At 39.7% G+C, this 13215-nt stretch overlaps 1 long non-coding RNA gene across 1 annotated transcript in view; it reads left to right on the top strand.

The window, feature by feature from the left end:
- Window positions 1-13215, top strand: part of LOC121828060 (uncharacterized) — a 32795-nt gene that overhangs the window by 9730 nt on the left and 9850 nt on the right. Inside the window, exon 2 of the long non-coding RNA XR_006070499.2 lies at window positions 5473-5598. This is a non-coding gene — a long non-coding RNA (uncharacterized LOC121828060). The remainder of the gene's footprint in view (window positions 1-5472; window positions 5599-13215) is intronic.

The following is a 13215-nucleotide window of genomic DNA, read 5'->3' as shown; positions in this document are numbered from 1 at the left end:
AACATCATAGGCCTATTCACAAAAGTGAAAGAAGCCAGATATGAGAGAAGAATATGACATGTAAGACATACAGCCATTCAAAGATAGCACCATTTTAATGCTAAGTAAACTCCCCAGTAACCACAATGAAGGGAAAAAATATTCTCTTAAAATCTAGAACAAAATGAGATTTAAAAAAACACAAGAACACAAAAGTAAAATAAAATAAATGAAAATGGAAATAACAAAGAAATCTACTATTGCTTAGGAAACAATAAAACATTTGGGTAATAGGAGCTGAAGAAATGGCTCAGCAGTTAAGAGCACTGGCTGCTGTTGCAGAAGACCCAGGTTTGGTTCCCAGCACCCATGTGGTGGTTCACAACCATCCATAACTCTAATTTCAGGGAATACAACTCCCTCTTCTGGCCCCTGCAGGCACCAGGCATGCACATGGTACACATACATGTAAGCAGGCAAAACACTAATACACCTAAAATAATAGGTTTTTAAAATTAAACAAACTGTCAGTAATAAAATAGTATTAGTGAGGCCAAATTACTTGTTATAAAAAATGAGAGTCTACTATTCAGATCTGAATACATAAGACAAAATTTTAGTAATTGTAAGAAAAAGAAGATGGAGGCAGGATTGTTCTGGGGACTGATGAAAAGGTAACCTTCATGTAGGAGTCTCATTTTTCAACTCCAGCAGCCTATCCCTGCAATTACTTTATCAAGCAGAACTGACTGCACACTGCTTATCATCTCTGTCTTGTAGGCAGAAGATAAAGAAAGAATGAGGTCATTTCCTTTGTTCTTCAACTCCTGATTTCTTTATTGTCTTTCTAGGGCACAGATAATTCTGGAATCACAACAGCTGCCCATCCTTTTCTCTAAGTAAAGTATTGGTAAAGCAGAGACTGGGGCGGGGAGGTCTCTCTTTTCATTACAAGGGGGTGAACATGAACTATAAGCACATAAGGATTGTAACAATTATTACTTTGATAAACTAAAAACAATCACATGGTATTTTTCTTTGTGAAAACCTCAAATCCAGGTCTGGTGTCATGACTCAGAAGGTAAAATGCTGTATACCCACAACCCATACAAATGCCAAGTGAACAAAGTGGATCCCTGTAATTCTAGAACTCAGAAGGTGGAGAAGGCGAATCCCCAGAACAAGCTAGCTGACCACACTGCATTTTGAAGAGAGCCTCCCTCAGTGTGTAAGGTGGAAAGTAATCAAGGAATATACCCAACGTTTGTCTCAAGTCTTCGTATGCACACACATCCATGTGCACAAGCACCTGCACAAATAACTCCACACATGTGAACATGTAAACACATGTATACCATTTGCAGACACGTGCAAAAGAAGTGTTAGGGCTACTTAAAAAAAATCCCTCAGATTTCCAGTTGATCTGAAATCAAATCTCCCCCAGTCCCTCTAAGATTAAATATATAACTCACTCACTTATTGATTTGTGCCTGAAATAATTGCCGCATCCCTTTCAATGAATTTCTACATCTGGTTGCTCCTATCTATTAATTCTGCTTCCCAGCTTTGTTTCAGATTATGCATTGTTTTCTTCTTCCTTCAAACACCATCACTCAAGGTACAGGCATCATCTTTATCCAACCCATAACAGTACCTTCCTACTGAGTCAGTCCACTTACCTGAGAATGTACATCTTCTATGCACAGCTTCTTCATTTTGTATGTAACTGGAATGTGTCCGATACCTATGATGACCATGTTGCTCTTGATAGTTTAAAATTTTTCAAAGACTTACCACTGAGTTTTAATGAACGTCCAAATTTCATGACTATGATTGACAAAGATCTGCTTGAGCTGGACCCTCTATACTGCAACACTTCCCTGTTATAAACATGTTGTGATGGTTAATGCTGTCAACTTGACAGCATCTGGAATCACCAAGGAGACATGTATCTGAGAGCACCTTGGGGGGATTACCTAGATTAGGTTCTTTGAGGTAGGAAACCTACTCTACTCATGGGCAACACAGGTATGGATTGGGGTCCTGACCTTCATAAAAATGAAAAAGCAAGCTGAGTACCAATTACTCAATGTTTTCTACTTCCTATAGATGCACTGTGACTAGCTGTCTCCAGCTCTTGCTGCTATGATGAACTGTTCCCTTGAACTGTGAGCCAAAACAAGCTATTCTTTAAGATGCTCTTTGTCAGTTACTTTGTCCCAAAAAGAAGAAAGGTGACTAATAGACACGTCTGCTCTTATTCCTGCTGATGACTTTCCTTAGGAACTTGAATGAGACAGGGAAACCATTCTTCAGACACCTTCCCCACTGCTCAGACAAGATCAGGTAATTATTGCATCATGTGTTCCTGAAGTCTTTGGGGTGTCACCCCTACAGCCTTAACTACCAGTGTGAACAGCTATTTCTGAATTTATCTGTTTAATACCTGCTATATCTCCTTACTGAGATGAACAGAACAAGCATTTGTTTGCTGCTGCCTCCTCAGAATCTAATATGCTACCTGGGATGTAGTAAACACTGAGGTGTTTGAATGAATAAATGAATAATAATGAATGAACTAAGGACCAAATACTAGATCGCCGTCTAGAATGCATGTACAATAAACTATTTTTAATAGGATTATATTGATTTTGTCATTCTTTCCTCTCACCTCTGTGAGCAATTTATAAAGTGGTGAAACAATCAGGGTGAGTGCTGTGCCCTTTGTGAGTCCTCTGCTTTGATACTAAGTAAAGGAAATTGGCCCATACATTGTTTAGACCTGTGGTGGTTTGAATGAGAATGGTATCTATAGGCTCATATCTTTGAATATTTGGCCTCCCGTTGGTGGAATTGTTTGGTAAGGATTAAGAGGTGTGGCCTTATTAGAGGAACTGTGTCACTCGGGGAAGGCTTTGAAGTTTCAAAACACTCTTGCCATTCTCTTTCTCTCTGGGTATCTCTGTCTCTCTCTGTGTCTCTGTCTCTGTCTGTCTGTCTGTCTGTCTGTCTCTCTCTCTCTCTCTGCTCTCTGCCTCCTATATGTGGATTCAAAGGTGAGTTCTCAACTGTCCCAGCAGCCATGCCTTTGTTCTGCCATGATAGACTCCAATCCTCTGAAGCTGTAAGCCCAATTAAACACTTGCTTTTCTAAGTTGCCTTGGTCATGGGTTTTGAGACAGCAGTAGAAAAGTAACTGATACAAATCCCTACAACTAAATTTATTTTTGCTGGAAGAAAATTGTTCTCAGTTTGCAGCCTTTGATCTCAGCATTTGATATCCAAATATAGTCCAATACTACATTATACAGAAGCCCTAAAGAATGGAAAAAAAATCTACATATAAAGCAAAAAAATACTTTGAAAATATTAAAAGAAATTAAACCTAGAAGAAATTCCCAAAGCCTCCTACTCTAGTGTCTCTCTTCTGGCAGAGATAAGAAAAAGAAAAAACCCATTCAAGGGAACACAGAGGGTTCACATGAGTGGTATGAGAACACAGGCTTCCTGGGCTGAGGAAATAGCTCAGACAGTATAGTGTTTGCTGTGTGTCTTCATTAGGACTTCTATTGCTGTGAAGAGACACCATGACTCTTAAAAGGAAAACATTTAATTGGGGTGGCTTGCTTACAGTTTCAGAAGTCTAGTCCATTATCATCATGGTGGGGAGCATGGTGGCGTGCAGGAGGAAGTGGTACTAGTTACATCTTAACGAGTAGGCAACAAGAACCCCTCTATATATTACACTGAGCAAAGTGTGAGCATTTGAAGTGTGGCTAGTACGGCTATGGAAACACTTCAAAGCCTTTCCCCCACAGTGACACACTTCCTCCAAAAAGGCCACGCCTACTCCAACAAAGCCACACCTCCTAAGAGTGCCACTCACTTTGGGGACCATTTTCTTTCAAACCACCACACTACAGAACCATGGTTACCTGGGTTTGATCCCTCAGAATCCACATGAGCTAGAAATGGGGGCATGATCTTGCACTCTCAGTACTACAGGGGTGGTATGAGAGGGACCCTGGGCCAACTAGCTTACCTAGTAAGTTCCATGCAAATGAGAGAACTTGTTGAGAGAGAGAGAGAGAGAGAGAGAGAGAGAGAGAGAGAGAGAGAGAGAGAGGTGGATAGCACTTCAGAAATGACATCTGAGGTTCTCCTGTGGCATACACACACACACACACACACACACACACACACACACACACACACACACACACCAGATTTCCCACTCTAACATGCCTTCCCCTCTTCTTTTTCTCCCACACTCCCTGTCTCTCATCCTTTCTCCCTTCTTCAATGTGCCTGACAAGCAGGTATTCACACACCACTGTACAGGAGAATCTCCTACAATACTGGAAATGCTTTCCTTGTACACCGGCTGAGATGGTAGGCAACCCACAATCCCACTAGTTGTTAAGCATTTGAAGTGTGGCTAGTACGGCTATGGAAATCAATTTTAAAATTTCTACTTAAGTTTCATTTTATTTCGATTTAGATAGCCACATTCAGCTAGGGTCTACTGTATTGGAAAGCATAGCTCTGGAACTCACTATCAAGGTCAAAGAAAACAAAACCCATGCCACTGGATAACTGGCAGGAAGTGAGAAAGAGAATAGTAACTGTTATGGCTTAAATGTCCTCATCAAAGTTCACATCGAAATAAAATCCCCATGCCAGGCTGTCGTGGTGCACACCTTTAATCCTAGCACTCAGGAGGCAGAGCCAGGTGGATCTCTATGAGTTTGAGGCCAGCCTGGTCTACAGAGCAAGATCCAGGACAGGCACCAAAGCTATACAGAGAAACCCTGTCTCAAAAAACAAAACAACAACAACAAACAAACAAACAAAAAAACAAACAAAAAAAAACAGCAAAGTCCCCATTTAAATGTATTGAGAGGTGAGGTCAGGTAGGAGTCTTAAGAGATTCTGCCCCTATAAGTGGGTTAATCCATCCAGGGAACAATGGATGAATGAGTTAGTGTATTATCTTGAAAGTAGGTTGTTACAAAAGCCAGCTCTGTCTCTTGCATGTATCCCTGTATCCCTCTCATAATATAATAGCCTCTGGCAGGTCAGAATTTTGCAGATTTCCTCCCCCTCCCCTCAGCAAGAAGACCTTCAGACCTTCACCAGATACAGTACCTTGATCTTGGACCAAGCAGCCTCCAGAACCACATGCTGATTAAACCTTTATTCTTTATAAATTACCCAGTCTACTGCATTCAGTTATAGGAGCAGCAAGCAGACAAAGACATCAATCTTCCAAGATGCTAATGACACAGAAGAAGGATGTAGGTTGTAAATGATGATTGCTATTTGCAAAAGAAAAAAACCACCATTTCAAACATGAAAATAATAAAGATGTATGGGTTCTTAGTGTTTGACAGCCCACAAGTGAGCTCAACTCCAGGTGAGTTTGCTTCTGCAATTCCATTGTGCTGTCAAAGACCTAGCTGTCTCATTTCTAATTATCTCTTTGCCTTTCAGGATATCAGTTCCAAGGTAGTCTCCTCATCACAGATGAATCAGGACTGCTAACAGGTGTCTGAGGTCTGTGCTTCCTCATCCGTGACATGAGTTTTTAGCAAGACTAACCATGGCAGCTACTCTCAGGTAATTCAAGATCTTCTAGTTTGTTGCCAATTATTGATGGCACAGGTTGTGCTCCCCTTGACCTTGCTGGTGTATAGAAGAGCTGTGCTTTTCAATACAGCAGCCATTAGTCAGCTATGGTCCTTAAATCTATACAGGCAATGGCAAGAAAAGGGGTTATTTTGAGCTAAGCCACATAAACAAGAATTTCTCCATTTTAGCTTCTACAGAAAATCATTTCATGTCTCAAGAGGTTAGTTTGAGTCAGTATCCCTCCTTGGGCTACTGTCGAGACCAGGAGGAAAGATCACAGTGCTAAGGCTTAGAGTTGAGTAATGCCCCATCCTTTACCCATAAGCTAAGAGAGATATACAGAAGAAAGGGAGAGGCACACAAGGAAACATTAGAATAATAACAAGGCAAGGGCAACAAATATTGAGGAGATAATCCCTTTATGATCAAAGCTGTAACATTTTCTATAGTTTCATATATTTATAATTTTCCTACTTATAAAAATGCATACTCAAGTTTTTCTTTTTTAGTATCTCTTTAGTTAGAATTAATTTTTTTAGTTTTATTGTGACACTTTCATACATATATATGATGAATCTCCCCCAACTGCGCTCCCCCATACAGCCTTTCCCCCACTTGTTTGTGCTGTTCCTGCCCCTAAATAGCCTCTCTTTCTGTGTTCATGTCACACATACTCACCATTTTAGAAAGGTAGAAAACTCAAGATCTAAATGGAGGATTTGAAATCATCTCTGATGCACCACAGCAAGGTTGGCAGCATGCACATATAGATGTGCATGTACCTAACACTTTTCTAAGCATATCTATTGGATTTCTTACTTTTCTAAATACTGAACTTTTAACATTGGCTATACTGAGTCAGGTATAGTGACACATTCCTTTAATACCAGCACTTATATGCTAAGACAGGAAGATACTATCAATCCTGGGGTCAACCTAGACTATGTAATGAGTACCAAGTATGCCATGGTACACACTGAAACCCTTTCTTGACAAGAGTAAAACCATTTCAAATAAGTTTTGTAAGTTTTTTTCTTGGGATATTGCATTTTACAAATCAGTAATTCTTCCTTCAATGGTATCTTAACCAATACCAAAAAAAAAAAACCTTTTCTTTTTCTAAATAGTCCATATATGTGGGTTATTTCTAACATGGTTGCTTTTACTTTTGATGACTCAGAGCCAACAAGGAGAAAGTTTCTCTACATGCTCCTAATTGTTAACACCAGCAAAAGTCCCTCATCTCCTTCCCCTTCTAGGGAAGAAACCCTATTAACTTTTCTTGACTGTGTTCAAATTTATTGACTGTGTTAAAATTTATTTAAAAATAAAGTTTTCTTCTGAGTTTCCTTTCAATATTATCTATTCTCTTTTGTCTGGTTTCAATTTTAATTCTGGGAACTATGCAACTTCCAGTAATAGGACAAATTCTTTTAAATGTATATTTTAACCAAGATCTCACACCTGCTAGACAAACTGTCCTCTGCTGAACCTCACTACCAGCTCCTTCCTTGTGTCTTCTTCCTTTTAATTCTTTATTGTTGGCATGGTCAGTAAGACAGATGATAGAGATGACCAAAGATCTCCGGAGCCTGATTATACTGTTATACCTCCACCTGTGCAGATGCACAACTCTGACCCTATATGGAGGGAATAATTGCAAGATGATGACCAGGATGCCTGGTACGCTGTTAGTCTTGATAATGCATTTCTTTGTTTTAAAGATTTTTTTAAAATATTGTACGATTTTTCCTCAGACTTTTAGAATGTTTTCTCATTTCTCTTAACCCTTGCAAATTCAACTGAAGCATCCATTCAACACACTCTCTTCTATTTTCAACCAATGCCCCCCTTCTACTTTACTTCTCCCAACTCAAATTCTTTAGACTTGGTACTTGTAGGTCATTTTTCCATTGAGTTTCACTTGGCCCCCAAAATCTCCACTAGGCACTGTTCCTAATATCCCTGAGAGTCAATGCTACCTCCATTTGCATTAGTGTCTACTGCTCTGTGTCCTGAGCCTGCTGCCCAAATCTATACCATCTATACAATACCTTTCACCCCCTCAAATGTATCACATTCTTCTTGATACAAAGCATTTACACATTTTATTACCTTTATAGCATCCTATTCTTTACCCAAGTTGATTTTTAGCACCTCGGGTATAGACTTTCTCTAACCCCATCATTCCTTGCTTGCAAATATGCATTACCTTCCAATATGCATAGAATATAATGACATCCGAGGTAGGATTTCTTTTTGTTTTGAGACAATTATCCTACTGTGTAGCACTGACTGGTCTGATTCTCCCTGTCCCTGCCTCTTGTGTGCTGGGGCTGTAGGATGTGCCACCAAGCCCAGGTCTATTTGATTGTTTTAAAACCACAGATCAGAAGACACGAAACAGCATTCCTCCATATTTTCAATCTAATATCATTTTACTCCACCCTACCCATCTGCCTACTCATCACTCTCCATTTATTCCCACCTTCTCTCATTAATTTATTCAACTACCCATTCATTCAGCAATGTCCAGAGACTTGAACTCAAGAACTCATGAAAAGATGGTAGATCATCATACCCAGGTTCAATACCCCAAATGCTTTCCAAATTCATGGCTTTGGTAAAATCTGAAAGCTCCTGTTGCAATCATGGCTGCTTGTTTGCTCCCTGTTCCATAGTGGGTACTCAATCAATAGTTATAGAAACTACGAATAAATCAATGTGTGAATGAATGAACAAACTCAGTCACTTCTCATTTATTCATGTTTGAGATGTTTTATAAATTCTCAGGAAGATGCTAAGTGAGTGGTTGGCAGTGGGGTGAGCGGGAGGAGGCTGGCAACAGTTTCAGATGATGTGTCTGTGTGAGCATGGGTGTTCGTGTGGGATGCTGAGACTCAGAGTGCCTAAAAGTGCCTCTCCAACCACATCCCAGCACCAGAAGGAAGTGCTCATTGCCTCCCTTCTCACTTTCTCTTTCCTCTCCTTTCATCCCTTTCTTCTCACACGCCATATTGATAGTGGGCCTTCCCCACTCTCGGTTTCCACCCTCACATTCAGCATTTTTCATACTGTAATGGAGAGTGTGTGGTAATTCTGACAGTGCCAGCTCAGACAGGAGAATCTAGCCGTTACTAGTTTAGAACAGAGGGAAAGAGTGCTGTAAAAGAAAGTCAAGGAAATCCTGGGCACTGCTCAAGAGAAAGAAATGGCCATACTCATATTCCCTAAGCTAGAGGTCTTCAGGCCTGGCAGTGAATTTCAGTAAGGGATGCAGTACCTACCTCCATGTCCCAAGACCCCATCCTGAGATCTATTGAATTATCATCTCTGGATGGGAGACTCTGGCAATAGTATTTTTCACAGCTCCCTAGTTAGTTCCAATATGTAGCCAAGTTTGAAAACCACTGTGCTAAAACAAAAACTTATTTTGGTAGATTTTGTGTCACTATGGCAACACCAGGAATACCTGCAATTTCTTTTTAATTAGTTGCCAACTAAAAAATACATTTGCAATGTTTAACAGATGTAATGCTAGCCCAATGTAGGCATATTTATTGAATGCTTACTATGTGCTTTGTATGGTAATAGCTATTATATAAAACCTCTATTTTGTTATCATGTTTTTTCCTGGATCTTATTTAAGTGCATAGAATAGGTGAAGAATATGTGTTCCAAGGAATGTCTATCCAATTTCAAGGTTGCTTCCTTTAAATATATCTCTTGTCTTGATTTTTCACTCATGTTAATACAATTCCCCTGCTTAGTTAGCTGTGGTTTTAGTAGTCTCTCCTATAACACATTGAAGACCCAGTCCCTGGTCATGAGTAGAGATGGGAACTAAAGTCAATTTGGGCCTACCAAGGATATGCAAACACAGGACTGCAAATATCTCTTGGAAAGATGTCTTTCTTTCATCTAAGACAACTTCAAGAAGTAACTTTCTCTTTGTAGCTAGAGCTGGGATGACAGGCATGTCACTAACTATGTTACTCCCAGTCATTTTGAAGGAGTGCTAACTTAGGATGAAACCAATACTAGGAAATCACAATGAACACAAGTCCTTTTTTGTGTGTTTAGGAAAAAACACAGTTTTCCTTTGTTTAGGAAAACCAACTCAATGTCCCCTCAACACCAGAGTGTTCCTACTAGAGAGAGGATAAGGCACTTAGATTTGGGGTACGAGTCCTCACCTCCTCTTGTTGTTTCATTCTGAACTACCTATTCTGGCTGGACCATGAGCTTCCAGGGATGCTCCTGACTCTGCCTCCCATCCCACTGTAGGAGTGCTAAATTTACAGATTTATGCTGCCAGGTCTGGCTTTATGTGGATTCTGAAAATTTAAACTTGGGTCCTTACATCAGTGCCACAACATCTTTACCCACTGAGCCATCTCCTCAGCCTGCAAACTTTCATTTTTTAAAAAATAAATAAATTAGGATCCAAAGAACGGAATTGCAAAGTGATGCAGTCTTCCTGTCCAGAGTTACGTAAAGCTGGTGTTGCTCCCAAAGAGTCTTCACTGTGACACCATTGCTTGCTCCACTCAAGCTCCAGAATCATCTTCATTGAGAATATTTGCCTAAACGTTCCAATGTGCTAAGTTAGTTGTGATGACCATAGTCTTTGAAATGCCTTTAAATTTCCTTGGAAGAAACTCTCTCTAGAAATAGATATTCTCAATTCTTTCTCAAAAGACATACCCCCAAACCTATGGAGGCAATTTGGTTTTCAGATGTAGACACCATGAAATAATATGTAAAGCTGTTGAAAATATAGATCACACAGCTCACCCCCAATCAAGAAAAACATTAAAAATTCTACCCAGCTCAGCTGCTTCAGTACACTTTTACACTACACATGATGTTGCTGAATATATAAAATACTTGGATCTAAATTTAAAAATGCTCCCCCTCCCCTTGATTAACCAGATTGTCCCCTCCCCTATATATAGGAACGCTATGTGCCTGAGCCCACTTGCCATCTGTCATCATATTTTCCAAACTTCTCTTCCACCCCCTCCTCTTACACAATTTTATCACATAAAAATATTAGATTTCAGGGATTTGTATAATTTCATGAAATTTTCTGAGCCAAGTGAAAATAGAAGAACTGGTATATGAAATTGCCTCAGCTTTTCAGTGCCCAACACATATCCACAGCAGCCATGATATCTTTTAGCACAACTTGCATGGCCAAGAATAGCAAGTCAGTTTTCCTCTATTGTAACATTTCACATTAGGAATGTGCAAGTGTTTCGAACATTACAAAGTAGAATTCAAATAATTGGCAGGAGTTTCTGACTCACAGAGCTTTGTAATGCTTTGTTTATTACATGTGATGATATTTAGTGACTTTCCCCACATCACTGGGAAACATTAACAAGTCAACTAGAGATTGTCCATTTTGTGTGCCCTCTAATGGTTGGGAGATGAGTTTTACCCACCTAAGTACATGATACCTCTAAGGCCAAGGGCTTCAACTAGATGCCTAAGAGCCTACCTTGGAAGTTTTGTTTCTACTTCCCACACGCAACCACAAGAAGTCTCAGCCAATATTCTTGTTTCTGAGCCACAGGAAGTCAATGAGGAATGTCCATGGAGGTTGACTCTGAAGTATAAAGCTCACGGTGAAGGGGCTGGTTCTCTTACTATGTTCTCATCTATCTTTCTATAAGATTTTTTTAAAAAGGGATTAGTAATGAATAACCTTAGAAATGATTACTAAGTATCCTAATCTCTCCCCTGTGCTCCCTGGGTTAGTCCTAAGGCCTCATGGATCTCAGTCACATGACTTAAGCTTGTCCAATTAGGAATTTCTATGCTCTATCACCAGATAATGGTCCAAATGTGGGAACATGACCAAAGAAGATCCTTATGCAGAAAGCAATTGACTTTCTGAGCTACTACTACTGGGAGGATGGGTAGGTAGATAGACAGATAAACAGAAAGACAGACATTATCACCAGATAATGGTCCAAATGTGGGAACATGACCAAAGAAGATCCTTATGCAGAAAGCAATTGACTTTCTGGGCTACTACTGGGAGGACGGGTATGTAGACAGACAGATAAACAGAAAGACATACAGAGGCTAAAAGGTAGAAATGGAGGAGATAAGGGGATTTTTAAAAAAGATTTATTGTATGCATATATATGTGCCTATGCATGTGCGCCATTAGTGTGCAGTACCCACAGAAGCCAGAAGAAACCATCGGATCCCCTGGAATAAGAATTATGAGTGGGTGTGAACTGCCTGGTACAGGTGCTGGGAACCAAAGCTGAGTTCCCTGAACATCAGCAAGTGTTCTTAACTACTGAGCCATCTATCCATCCCCAAGATTAGGGTTAAAGAAAGAGTTTGCAAACTATGATCTGCCTTCCATTCCATAAGCTTTAACAAATCATACAACCCATCTAAACAAAGGGCTAATGGGATATTCTTAGAAGAGGAAGAGTTGGAAATACCTAGAAAATACCATGAATACTCACCCAAAGGATTATTATTAGCCTCAGATTTCCCATGAAGGAGTACAGTGTGAAAAGATAGGAGACTTCCTGAAGGCTTGACACTAAGAAGTATAAATGGAATCAAAGTGAGTATGACTCTGAACAACAAACTCCTTTATGTTCCCTCATGTCAATGTCCTTTCTAATCAGCTTTGCATTGTGTGGTTGAATGGGATTCTAGGTTTACATGACAGGGGGCCAAGTAATGGATTTACAATGTTTAGGTCTGATAAGCTGAGAAATGGGAATCCCTTTTGCCTTTTTAATAAAACACATTTACATAATACCACGGTACTTAAGAGTAGTGTGAGTCTTTAGCTAGATTTGGATCCAGGATACAGTATAGAATTTCAAGTAAGCTAATATAAGGAGAATAAAAGGAAGGTAGGGATGAAAGAAAGGTAAGAAGAAGGAAATAAGATGTAAAGAGATGGTGAAATGAATAGGTGAAGGGCAGGGTTTAGACAGAGACCTTCCCTATTCTTGAGTACCTTAAGTATAATTCTTTCTTAAAAGGTTCAGGTTCAAATATTTATGAGACAGAGTTACTATTATTTTTAGAGGCTTTGTCAAGTGTAAAAGAGGAGAACAAATCTGTTTGTGAAGGAAGTTTACAGTACACTTAAAAGTTTATTTTAAAAATAAATAGGACTTGATAGATAGGGCAATAAACAGTAGATCCTGTCTGCAACCTGCCTACAGCAGTAACAGGGAGCTTCTGCAGGCTGCCAGAGCCAGAAATAAGAATGAACACTTCTTCCTGTCACAAAGTTCCAGGAATATCCACAAACAAAGAGGGTATTTGGGATGTGGCATCTGTAAGCCAAGTGGCTCTGTCATATCACAGTTTGTGTGGAACACACCCACACAGGTAGTCACATCTGAGTCAGATGTTTCTGGATCCCTTTGCAGTGAGTCCCCATTTTTGTTTTAGGTAGAAATAATGATACCATTTGCAAGCCAGGGAGGTATTTTTTAGAAAAATTGAGAGCCAGGGGAAAATTAAACTTTGTAACACCTTAATAATCATGTGGTCAAAACAAGTACTTCTGTGTCCCCCACCCCAACACTAATCATAATATTCTCATTTATT

The sequence above is a fragment of the Peromyscus maniculatus genome, chromosome 3 (assembly GCF_049852395.1).
Source record: "Peromyscus maniculatus bairdii isolate BWxNUB_F1_BW_parent chromosome 3, HU_Pman_BW_mat_3.1, whole genome shotgun sequence".
NCBI classification, from domain to species: Eukaryota; Metazoa; Chordata; class Mammalia; order Rodentia; family Cricetidae; genus Peromyscus; species Peromyscus maniculatus.
The sequence above is the reverse complement of the archived record's forward strand: the minus strand, read 5'-3'. Positions and strand labels throughout refer to the sequence as shown.